This window comes from Barbus barbus (genome assembly GCF_936440315.1).
Source record: "Barbus barbus genome assembly, chromosome: 12".
Taxonomy (NCBI): Eukaryota; Metazoa; Chordata; class Actinopteri; order Cypriniformes; family Cyprinidae; genus Barbus; species Barbus barbus.
Window position 1 is genome coordinate 17649955 of NC_136740.1, and position 11186 is coordinate 17661140.

Genomic DNA, 11186 nt, shown 5'->3' on the forward strand with positions numbered 1-11186 from the left:
AGGGCGCTGCCGTTACCCCGGTAACCCAGTAAACAAATCAGCTGCGCTACTTTCCTAAAACTGTAAATAATGTTTCACACTCAGTCATTTAGATATTTATATTCGCTTTAGTCTTCACAATAGCATCAAATAATTCTTACTTAAAGACTTAATGAGCTATTTATTTTCAAACATTGTTTCTAACCTAAAACATGGCCCATCCACTGATCTATAATAGAGAACAGTGGGCCTATCTATATATCAACGACTGATTCATTTTATTATTGTTCAGTAACACAAGTTCCATTAGTTAACATGAAAAAAACAATGACTGCATTTATTAATAATGCTATCTTAATTTCAACTTTTAATAATACATTATAAAATCAAAAGTTGTCTTAATATAATTCAATGGAGCTAACATTAACTAACATAGTTGTATTTTTTATTAATCAACATTAACAAAGAATATTAACTACTGCCTGCTAAAAAAAACAATAGAAGCCCAATGGAAACCATCACAGAAATTCCAATGGTTTCCATTAAAATACCATTATAAACCATTAGCTTTTTCCAGTAAAACCATTACAAAATTCCTTTTTGTAGTGTGTTTTGGGCATTTTTCCAATAGGATTTAACATCCCACCAATAGAATGCATCACATACCAGTAGACACCATTATAGTTTCCATTAAAACCAATACAATTCCCATTATAACCATTAAATCCATTACATTTTCTATTGTGTTTTGGGCAGGGTTCTATTGTTTTTTTCAGCAGAATTAGCTATTGCACATTTTTAGTTAATGTTAACCTGCTTTAACTAATGTTAACAAATGGGACCTACCTATTGTTCTTTCGTTCATTATTTTCAAAAGAGAAATACTGTCATGGATGTTTACAGAGCAGCGGTCACCTTTTTTAATTCTAATGGAAGAGATGGACTTTTGTTTGTTGTTTGTTTATTATTATTTTGTGCTGTATTGTTGGTTACTGTGTTATTTCTGTTTCAAAAGCCAGTAATAAATAACACTTTAACATCTAAAGAGTGTTCATGTGATTTTATACATTATTAATGTTGGGAAATGAATAAATGCCTAATAATCGTCATAATCGTAAAACCGTGATTATTCATCAGACAATAATCGTACCAGCAAAATCTATAATCGTTGCATCCCTATTCGCCATCATCCTCATCTCTCCTTACTGAGAGTGAAATCTTATGTACTGTAACAGGCTACCGCTAGCAAGGAGCTAACCATGTCCCTTTAGTGGCTCGCGTTATTTGCTTTCTGTGCCTTTCTGAATACAGACACCAACCCATCCCTGCACTGCACACCCCCTGCACGGCCTGGAACATAACATTTATTTTGTTATTTTCGCTGTTGTCCGCGCTTGTTTATTTACAATACCTGCAGAGCTTCTGATGGTTCGGCCGGCTTAGAACAAGGGCGGGTTTATGCAAATGTTGTGGGCGTAGTGATCCCGACTGTTGCGTCACAGTCGGTGTTATGTTCTGATTCGCCTGTTTTTCAGTGGTCTTTTTTAATCACGAGATTTACATATGAAGGAGGAAACTATGGTGTTTGAGGCTCACTGTATGTCATTTCCATGTACAGAACTGTTATTATTTAAATATGCCAGGGTAAAGACAGTTTTTCATTCTATGGCACCTTTAAGCAAACTACAGGAAACTCTCTGCGCCAGACCACACCGAACAGATGGACGAAGATAGACAGAATGGCGAAAAGCAAAACAAATCTTGAGACACACTTTTTCGTGTTTTTTTTTCGGTCATTGTGTGCATGACATTTAAAGCTGACAACTTTAAACAGCATCTTAAAAACCCAGAGCTCAAGGCAAGAAATGACACAACAGCCAATAATGTCCATAAAAGTCCTGTTTTCTTTCTTTTCTGCTGACATTCACAAGCAACTCAGAGGCTCCGTTAGAAAATCCTTTAGTTTTTCTTTAGTCAATTTAGTCAATCTCTCGTTCATTCTGTCTTCTTTAACTTTCAATTCCATGTTTCAGTATTCCCCACTCATCCTTCTCTATTTCCTGTCCATATGAAGAAACATCTCTCTATCATACCTTCTCTTTAAGACTCGGCATCTCTGTCACTCTTTTAGCTCTCCATAAAATAGACCTAGATCACTTTAAGCTTTGTATTTTCCACACGTGAGTAACTTTTCCACACACCTGGTTGCATCTGGATGAGGTTAAAATATCCACACCCACCTTTGCTTCCTAATAACATACAACCAAAATTCACACTGCGAACACATCCACTGACAGCTTCCACAAACATACCTCCCACCCAGACATACACCACTACTATTACTCATGACAAGACATAGGCTTCTTTGTTAATGTGTCAAGGAACACCAACAGTTTCTGTTGCCTCAGCAAAACATGCCAAAAACATCACATTACACACATCCTCAACACATTCAGATCTGTCACTGTGAACACAAATAGGAGACACTCTGCTGCTACATGATCTGGCCTTCTGATGTGAACTGAATGCTTATATATGGTCTCATTTCAGTAGCTATTTGCAAACTTGACTCACCAGAAAAACAAATTAGCTCATTTCTAGGTTCATACAATATAAGCATTCAAGCAATTCTTTATTCTTCTGCAGCAATAACCTACTGGAGTGTGTTCCCATTTTCTTACCTGCTCCACATACATTCATGTAAACAAACATACTAGACTTTTTACAAACATACTAGACTTTTTTACTTTTTTAAAATTAAACAACATTGTGTTCAGTCTGACTCCGCCCATTAAAGGGACAGTTCACCTAAAAATTGTGTCATTTACTCTCACTCATGTTTTTTCATATCAGGAGTTATTTTTGCTGTAAATAATGAATTTGAAATAATGAAATTTATTCATTTAAGATCAGTGAGTGATTTTCTGCTTTTCCATTCTTGTTTGATTAACAATAAGGACACAGACAACAGCAGATATATTAGGCTGCTATCACTTTAAGACCGAACACACGGATTTAATACAGGTAAATCTAAAAAAAATGTTATATCGTGAAAAACTGCATTTTTTTGTAACATTTCAAAAAGTGAAATTTTCATATATATTTTAGATTCATTACATGTAAAGTAAGACATTTCAAAAGCTTTTTTGTTTTAATTTTGATGATTAGAGTTTACAGCTCATGAAAGTCAAAATCCAGTATCTCAAAATATTAGAATATTTCCTAAGATCAATCAAAAAAAGGATTTGCAAAGCAGAAAAGTTCAAGTTCTTTAAAGTATGTTCATTTCTGCACTCAGTACTTGGTCGGGGCTCCTTTAGCACAAACTCCAGCATCAGTGAGGAATGGCATGGAAGCGATCAGCCTGTGGCACTGCTGAGGCACTACTGAGACTTCAGCTCGTCTGTATTGTTGGATCGACTGTTTCTCATATTTCTCTTGAAAATATCCCATAGATTCCATATGGGGTTCAGGTCAGGCATGTTAGCTGGCCAATCAAGCACAGTAATATCATGGTCAGCAAAGCACTTGGAAGTGTTTTTGGCACTGTGGGCAGGTGCTAAAGTCCTGCTGGAAAAGGAAATCAGCATCTCCATAAAGCTTGTCAGCAGATGGAAGCATAAAGTGCTCCAAAAACACCTGGTAGACGGCTGCATTGACTCTGAACTTGATAAAACACAATGGACCAACAGACTTTTATTGTATAAACAGTAGAAACATTCTTCAAAATACCTCTTTTGTGTTCTTCAGAAGAACGAAAGTCATACAGAATTTGGAAACAACATGAGGTTGAGTAAATAATAGCATTTTCATTTGTGGGTGAAGTATCCCTTAAATAAGATGAAACTTGCCCTGGGTCTATTAATGTGCATGTTCACTATTTCCATATTAATGTGTGCGACTTTTTATTACAAAATATAGTTTCCAGCAGCACACTATATTGCTTTGGCCTAATGACATTACTCTCCATTCCAGGAGTGAACACAAAGCACTCACTGTCTATGGTAAAACAACCCAGTGTATGAGAAGAAGTGAGGCACACGGTGAGAAAAAAGCAGGTGGAGGAGTGATACAAAATGAAATGGTGTGCATTCCTTCAAAAGAAAGAGTCAGTAGCTTTAGTCTGGACAAGTTTGCACTTGCCTCTTTGAATAAATGTCACAGAGAGAGAGAGAGAGAGAGAGAGAGACAAGCAGTGTCAGAACAGGAAAAGGAAGTGGTAAGGCACCCCCATTACTTCAGTTATAATCCAACTAGGGGTGTGCGATATATATCGTATGCGATAATATCATAATTGTTGTTTTAACGATGTGCAATTTGACATTATCGATTATTTTGCAAAAACCAAACAAAACACCTACGGAGTGCAAGCATACATTACGTGATGAAGTCTAGTGGGTTAAAAAGTGCGCGCACGCATTTAGAGAGTGTTCTTTCAGTGCATGATTCAGTCTATTAAAATGCATTAAGAAAGATCACAACATATATTTATATCATTTCATATAGTTAAAAATCACTTCAAAAATCAGTATGATTACAAATGTGATATTGATTTTACACAACAGTTCAATAAACAATAAGTTAATATTAAGAGACTTACGTTTTAGACACCGTATTTCCTGTTTTTGCTCTATTTCGCCAACAAAAAATAATTCCAAACAGCCACAGCACTGTTTTGCATCTCTGAGCAACATGACAGCGTTTCGGTCCTAAATGAATCAACCCTTTAAATGATTCGGTTCAATCGCAATGACTCACTTATTAACAATTCATTTTGTTTTATACTGGTTTCATTTGTTTGGTAACAGCCTAAATGTATTATTCTTATTATTCTAATTGACTGATTAAATGTAACAATTTGACTCAAAAGATGCACAATTTTTGAAAAAAAGAGGCTTTATTAAAGGTAAAAATGCCTATAAAAGTTAAAAATCAATTTAAACTTATGAAAAGGTTCATTTCTGTTCACTGATGTGAACCGACCACACAGAATATGAAGAATATCAAAAACTGCAGCTGTCCATGTTAGTCAGATATCAGCACAATAACACACTCTGCAAAATATCGTCTAATTATCGTTATCGAAAAAATCCCAAAATATATCGAGATATAATTTGTTTTCAATATCACACACCCCTAAATCCAACCCAATAATAAATCTGGGAGCAAAGACTCTTAATACTTCAAAATAACTAGGTTGCATGATATATACTACAGTAGTATAACAATGCCCAAGCCTCAAAATACCGGCAGTGCCACAGTACATCACAAAAGTAACATGATGCATGTACTGCATGAAAATATACTACCCATGCATCACGTGCAGTACTCAATGGCATGTACTACTTGAGGCCAGTGTTTCATGTGCCATTCACACAAGATGCAATATGGAGCACAACAGGGTGGAAAAAATGAGAGAATTTGACAGACCTAGTGGCCAGACATTTGTACATATGCCAACCATTCAAAAAATAGCTCAAGAGAAACACAACAATGTGAAAGCGAACTGAACGAGCACCACCAGTGATGAGCTCTGTGAATTTTTGAGAAGTTTGGGTTAATTATTACAGCAGAACAGATTCTGCAATAACACAATAAAAGAGTTATCAAGATACTACTTGATATAAGTGTGTTTTACATACATTACCGTTCAAATGTTTGGATCGGGTGACAAAAGTCTGGAGTAATGGTGGCTGAAAATTCAGCTTTGTCATCACAGGAATAGATTTTAAAAATATAAAGTAGAAAATTACAATAAGAGTCTTCTTTCAAGCACATTTAAAAACCTTTGAACAGCAGTGTATTCTAAAAATTATGATGGCGCAAATGGAAAGAGGATGATTGAACAGATTCAAAATTAGCACGCTTGCTTTTGAGAATTTTTCCTACAAACAAGCTTGAACCATACAGATCATGTACATGGCCAATCCAACTGGCTTCGTGACAGGCTAATCATTCCAGCTTTTCCACTGAACTACAGTAATTAGGAATCTCTTTGTAATGGGTTGTACCATCTAAAGCCATACATGCCTGAAGCTCTTCATTGTTGACCTAAACCTGTTTGCATCTCAGTGACTTTGTATCGTCTTCCTGTTTTTCCATTATCATCTACAGTTACGTAAAACCACAAAAAGCTACAAGTATAACAATGCTCGTGGCCTTTCCATGTGTCAGTCCCACATAACAGAACAATCTGAACTGCAATGACCTCTTAAAGGATTATACATTTTGATAGTGGTGCGTTTTAATGCAAATACGCTCAATAAAATGAACAATTTTTCAAAATGCAAGGAAACGAGAAATGAGAATGTTTACATACAACACAAAGATGAAAACAGAGTACCATCAGCTGACAGTGGAAAACAGGCAGGTTAACTGATGACTGCAATTTCTCTTCAAATGCATCCAATAAATATGAACAAGGCTCACTCCATGAAGGTTAAACTAATCTAATCCCAGTTCACTCTAGCTGTCAGACAGTCGTAGCTAAGAACTACATCAAGACTAACGATGCTTCTTAAGTGCTCCTTGCCCAAAAATGTAATGGACTACGGTGGTTTTCGGCACAACGAATTACCTGGAAGCCAAACATAAAATGTAAACAATGGCCTACATCAATTTACCTTGACATTTGCTTATATAACTACTACAAAAACAAACTGAGCCTGAAGTTAAAGCTACTTTATGTATGGACAAACACAAGGGGCTACAAGTTGTACTCAGTTTTTATTAAAGCATAATCAATAAAATTAATAATAAACTATTTTTTTCTGCCTGCCAGAGGTTATTATAAATGTATCACGCATTACACAGCAGGAAGTTTCAGGCTCAAATTTCGTTGGCTGAGCCGGTAGGGCTGGATGATATTTCGATAACGATAATTATCGCAATAGAATTTTCCTCAATAAAATGATATGAAGAGTTCGATAAATGTTCGATATAATGTTTATGCACCAAAAGCAAATCATTTGAATCGCGCCACATGGAGCGTTTATCCGCGCGGCACGAGCTCACTAGAGCAGATGCGTTTACTCGCTGATGAGACGGTCACGTGAGGACTAAACAGAGCTGTGAGATCCAGTGTGAAACGCTTGCATTCAGCGAGCAACAACAACAAAAAAAACGGTGATTTAAACTAGTCTAAAACCAAACAGGAGAAACACTGTGTGCAACAAGACAGTCAGAATGCTTTTCAATCTACAAATCGCCATCATTTACCATGGATTTACTGTATTAACACACACTGCACCATGGTATTGTGGCAGAAATGTGGAATATTCACATTGAATTTTTTTTTACTTTAGTAATGGTATATAATTATAGAGTATTTTTATATTTATACTGAATGTTTTTAGACTACTGTTTTTCATACAAATAGGCTACCTAAAAACCATATAGTTATATTTTTATCACGGTATTGAGGTGTTATATGTGTGGTAACTGTGTTTATCATGACTTGAATGTATGCTACTATGGGAGACCAATGCTTAAAAAAATTATAATAATTGGTCAGAATAAATTTATATAAAACTGAGGTTGCTACAATTTTTTTTACAAATGTTTCTGATTTAAAAAATGAACAAAGATTTACCTCTGCATCCTAACTCAAGCTACTATCAAATGTGAATTTCTAAGAGACAAAAAAAGTGATGATATTATTATTAATATTATCAGGTAACTCAAACCGGTTTTGTGATTTGAAACAATATCACTCATTAGAACATGCAGAAACTAAGAAATTTATTTTTCTAGTTAGATATTTATTTTAAGCTAAATTAATGGTCTGGTTTCTACAAATTTCACTTTGGAGCAAAATTCTGGCTTTAAACATGAAAGAAATAAAGATTTGACATTTATTGTGATAATTATCGATAACGATATGAAAAAAAATATTATTTTTTTGGCCATATCGCCCAGTCCTGGCTGAGCGCGTCAAGAGTGTAGTTATTTAAAATAACAGCACAGGGACACACACCTGAGTATGTAAGAATGCAAGGAGTAAGTTTTCTGAAAGGTAAAGTGCCTGTGATTGCTTTTATGAAGAGAATTGGAGCAGTGTGTGATTTTGTTTGCATCAATTACCAGGTTTTTAAAGGTCACTATGCCTGTGCTTTCTCTTCACCCGGGTTTCTCTCAGGGAGTACAAAATGCAAAACATGGGATAGAATTAAGGCCAAGGATTACATTAAGGCTTGGATCAAGAAGGGAAAATCCTCTCCGCTCATAAATAGCAATCCAGACCAGGCTTTCATTTTGCTTGCAAATATGTTAAAACTGTTGTCCTGGTTTATATTAAATTTTTTAGTACAAGAAATAGAACTGGCTAATTTCACCTGAAAAGAACTTACTATATTACTAATCTACCTGTGTACTAACTGTAGTAAAGCAATATCAATCACAATGGGGTGGAATTTCAGCCATGCTCTAATGCAGTACAACAGAACTTTCTCTATATTGCTTAAATATTAATAGAATTCATTACAAAACGTTATCTGACACGCCCTACACGTCTATCAAGAACTACAATTGATATAATTAGCTTATTATAAATCTATTAAATGATTTAGTGTAGGCTAGATCTAACATCCTGTCATTGCTTATCAAACCTGAAATATCAATAACAACGCAAACGGCGGTTATGTTGACATTGTTCTTGCATATACTGCAGTCCTTCTATCGTATCAATTCATTTCAAGCGAAACTGTTCAGCGGGCACAAGGCGATTTCACTACAAAAAACATCGCGAAGCAGCTCGATTCGAAAATGATCTTCGCTCTCTGTTGAAAAATAGAGGCGCTGATCGACGGAAATAACAGGAATGCTGGCAAAGGTTACATTGTAGCCAAACACAACATTCCTCTCGCGGAGCAAAGATAAACTGGCAGGATCGGATCGCTCGCCGATCATGTTAATCAAGCATGCGAAAGCTCCCTCTGATGACAAATCATATCATTGCGCAACAAAAAAATCATGAAATGCCTCAAAATCGTAACTTAAAACACAGGTTTATGCTTAAAACTTACCTCCTAAAAGGTGAAACGAAGTGTCAAGCGCCTCTGAAGGCTTCCTGTTGTCGTTAGAAAAAAAACATTGTACGCGGAAGTGGACACCAATTCAAGCGCGCGACGTTTGACAGTAGATATAAAAGCAGGACTAAATCATTCCTCTGTATGTGCGGATGATCATTAAATATGTTCACTGAACCCCGAGTGCACTCGACCGAAAACTGTGGTTTTTTTTCAGTTTGAGACGTAACTTTTTGCCGTCCACTGCCTTTTCCTGTGACTTGCGACCACCAGAGGCCGAGAGATGTCCAAAAACCGTTTCATGTATCCCCGTATGGTTCCGTTGTAGTGTTACACTAAATTTGTTCCCCTCCATTTGTATGGCTCTCATGGCTCTTGAGCGCGTTCAGGGACACTACGGCCCCCCGTAGCATTGCTATACACAGATTCACTATTTATGAATGTGTCCGTGCCAGGTCTGTATCTTACCTGAAACTCCACCATCCTAGCTTGCATTTATAAATATACTTCACTCATATTGATTTGTGTATGCACTGGAAATATGATAGGCCTTTTTGTACTTTATTTTTCTAGTTAATCTCTGAAATTCAGTGAGTTTGGTACCTGACAGGATGCAGGCCGCCTCATGAAGCTTTTCACACAGACAGAAATAAAGTGAACATTAAGTTTTTTTTTGTTTTTTTTTTATGTAATGCATTTGATCTAAAATCATGTAATGAACTTCTGAGAAAAATCCATACTCTCACAATTGAATCTCAAGAATATTGTTTATTGCTCTTGAAGATATTACTCTTTGCTCATTTTTTGTTCTAGTCATCCTTTCTGTTTTAAATTTCACAATAAAACAAAGAAAAGCTTTACTGTAAGGTAAATGGTATTTTTTTTCTTTTCAGTGTGTACACACAAATACACAAAGTCCTATGTACAGCTGAAATCTCCTCAAGTACGGGCAAGTCAAGGGCACAAACTGTCATGTAGCAAGTTTTTTTTTAAAGTTCTTATCTAGAATCACATAGTAACTTATCAAAGAATCAGAAGAATATCTGGAAATTTTGTTGGAATAGGTTGATAAAACCTTACTTGCATTTTGCTTTTGTATAAAACGTTATCTTTACCCACCAACTTGTATGAGTTGTATTTGAAGGTAATCTGTTAATCAGATTGTGTCATTCTGCTCCCATTTGTTTTTACATTCAAATTGGATGTTCATATATCAAACCTGATAACATTAGAATGAACACTGGTTAAAGAAATGAGCAAATGCTGCAACTAATATTATTCACACTTGATTCATTACAGTACATCACCACTGGGTGAATGAATTATTGAAATATGTGAGTAGCGGCGAAACTGAGTCCAGAAGGGTCATCTACTACGAGGTATCTGGGGAAAATTTCCACAGGGCACAATTAGAAACAGCTGATTTTTTCACACTTCCCTGTCTAAACGCCATTCTTATGAGCATGTGAAAAACAAGTGCTCTTTTTCTGTCAACTTTGGGTCACTAAACATATATCCATTTTCCCATCTCATATATCACTCTTCAATTAGGTACAGAGTAAAATGACACCAATACAACTATCCCATATAGTAATAGTAATTAAACAATGTACACAATAATAAAATATATACAATGAAATAGATACAAACTTTAAATATTCACTGGCATGAGTAGTATTGACTGTCTCTCATTCTCAGGCTCATAACATTTTTTGAATATTTTAAAAAAGACATGGGCTGGACATGAAAATTGAACGTGAACTTAAATAAATACAAAAACTTAATACATAAATAGATAAAGTTTCTCTTCAGAAACTTTGAAGGGCTTAGATAAACAAGATATGACCACAAGATGGCAATGTTTGACCATATATATGTCTGAATTCCTTGGAATCAGCACAAAACTAAAACCAAAAGTGCTTTATTGCAACACGACTGAATCACCTTAAAATTACTATGAGTGTTGCCGTTATTGCATTTTGCTTATGTTACACTGTTCATCTGAGCACTGTATTTCAGAGCTTAGCATAAATTTATGGAAAAGTCTGTGAATTACACCAAGCAGAACAAACTAACTGGCTATCTCAGCAGGGCCAGAATGCAGTGCAATTTAAAAAGTAGGTGATAAAAGATATGCATATTCCATTACTGTGCTGTCTTGGCTATAAAATCTCATCATTA

General features: G+C 35.6%; 1 protein-coding gene across 2 annotated transcripts in view; it reads right to left on the reverse strand.

The window, feature by feature from the left end:
- The window catches only part of LOC306878485 (rho guanine nucleotide exchange factor 1-like), a 60515-nt gene extending 51184 nt beyond the window's left edge, over nt 1–9331 (reverse strand). For both annotated transcript variants that reach the window (XM_079430894.1, XM_079430893.1), the window contains exon 1: nt 9003–9331. The gene's annotated coding sequence lies outside the window, so the exon portion shown is untranslated. The remainder of the gene's footprint in view (nt 1–9002) is intronic.
- Between the last annotated feature and the right edge of the window lie 1855 nt (nt 9332–11186).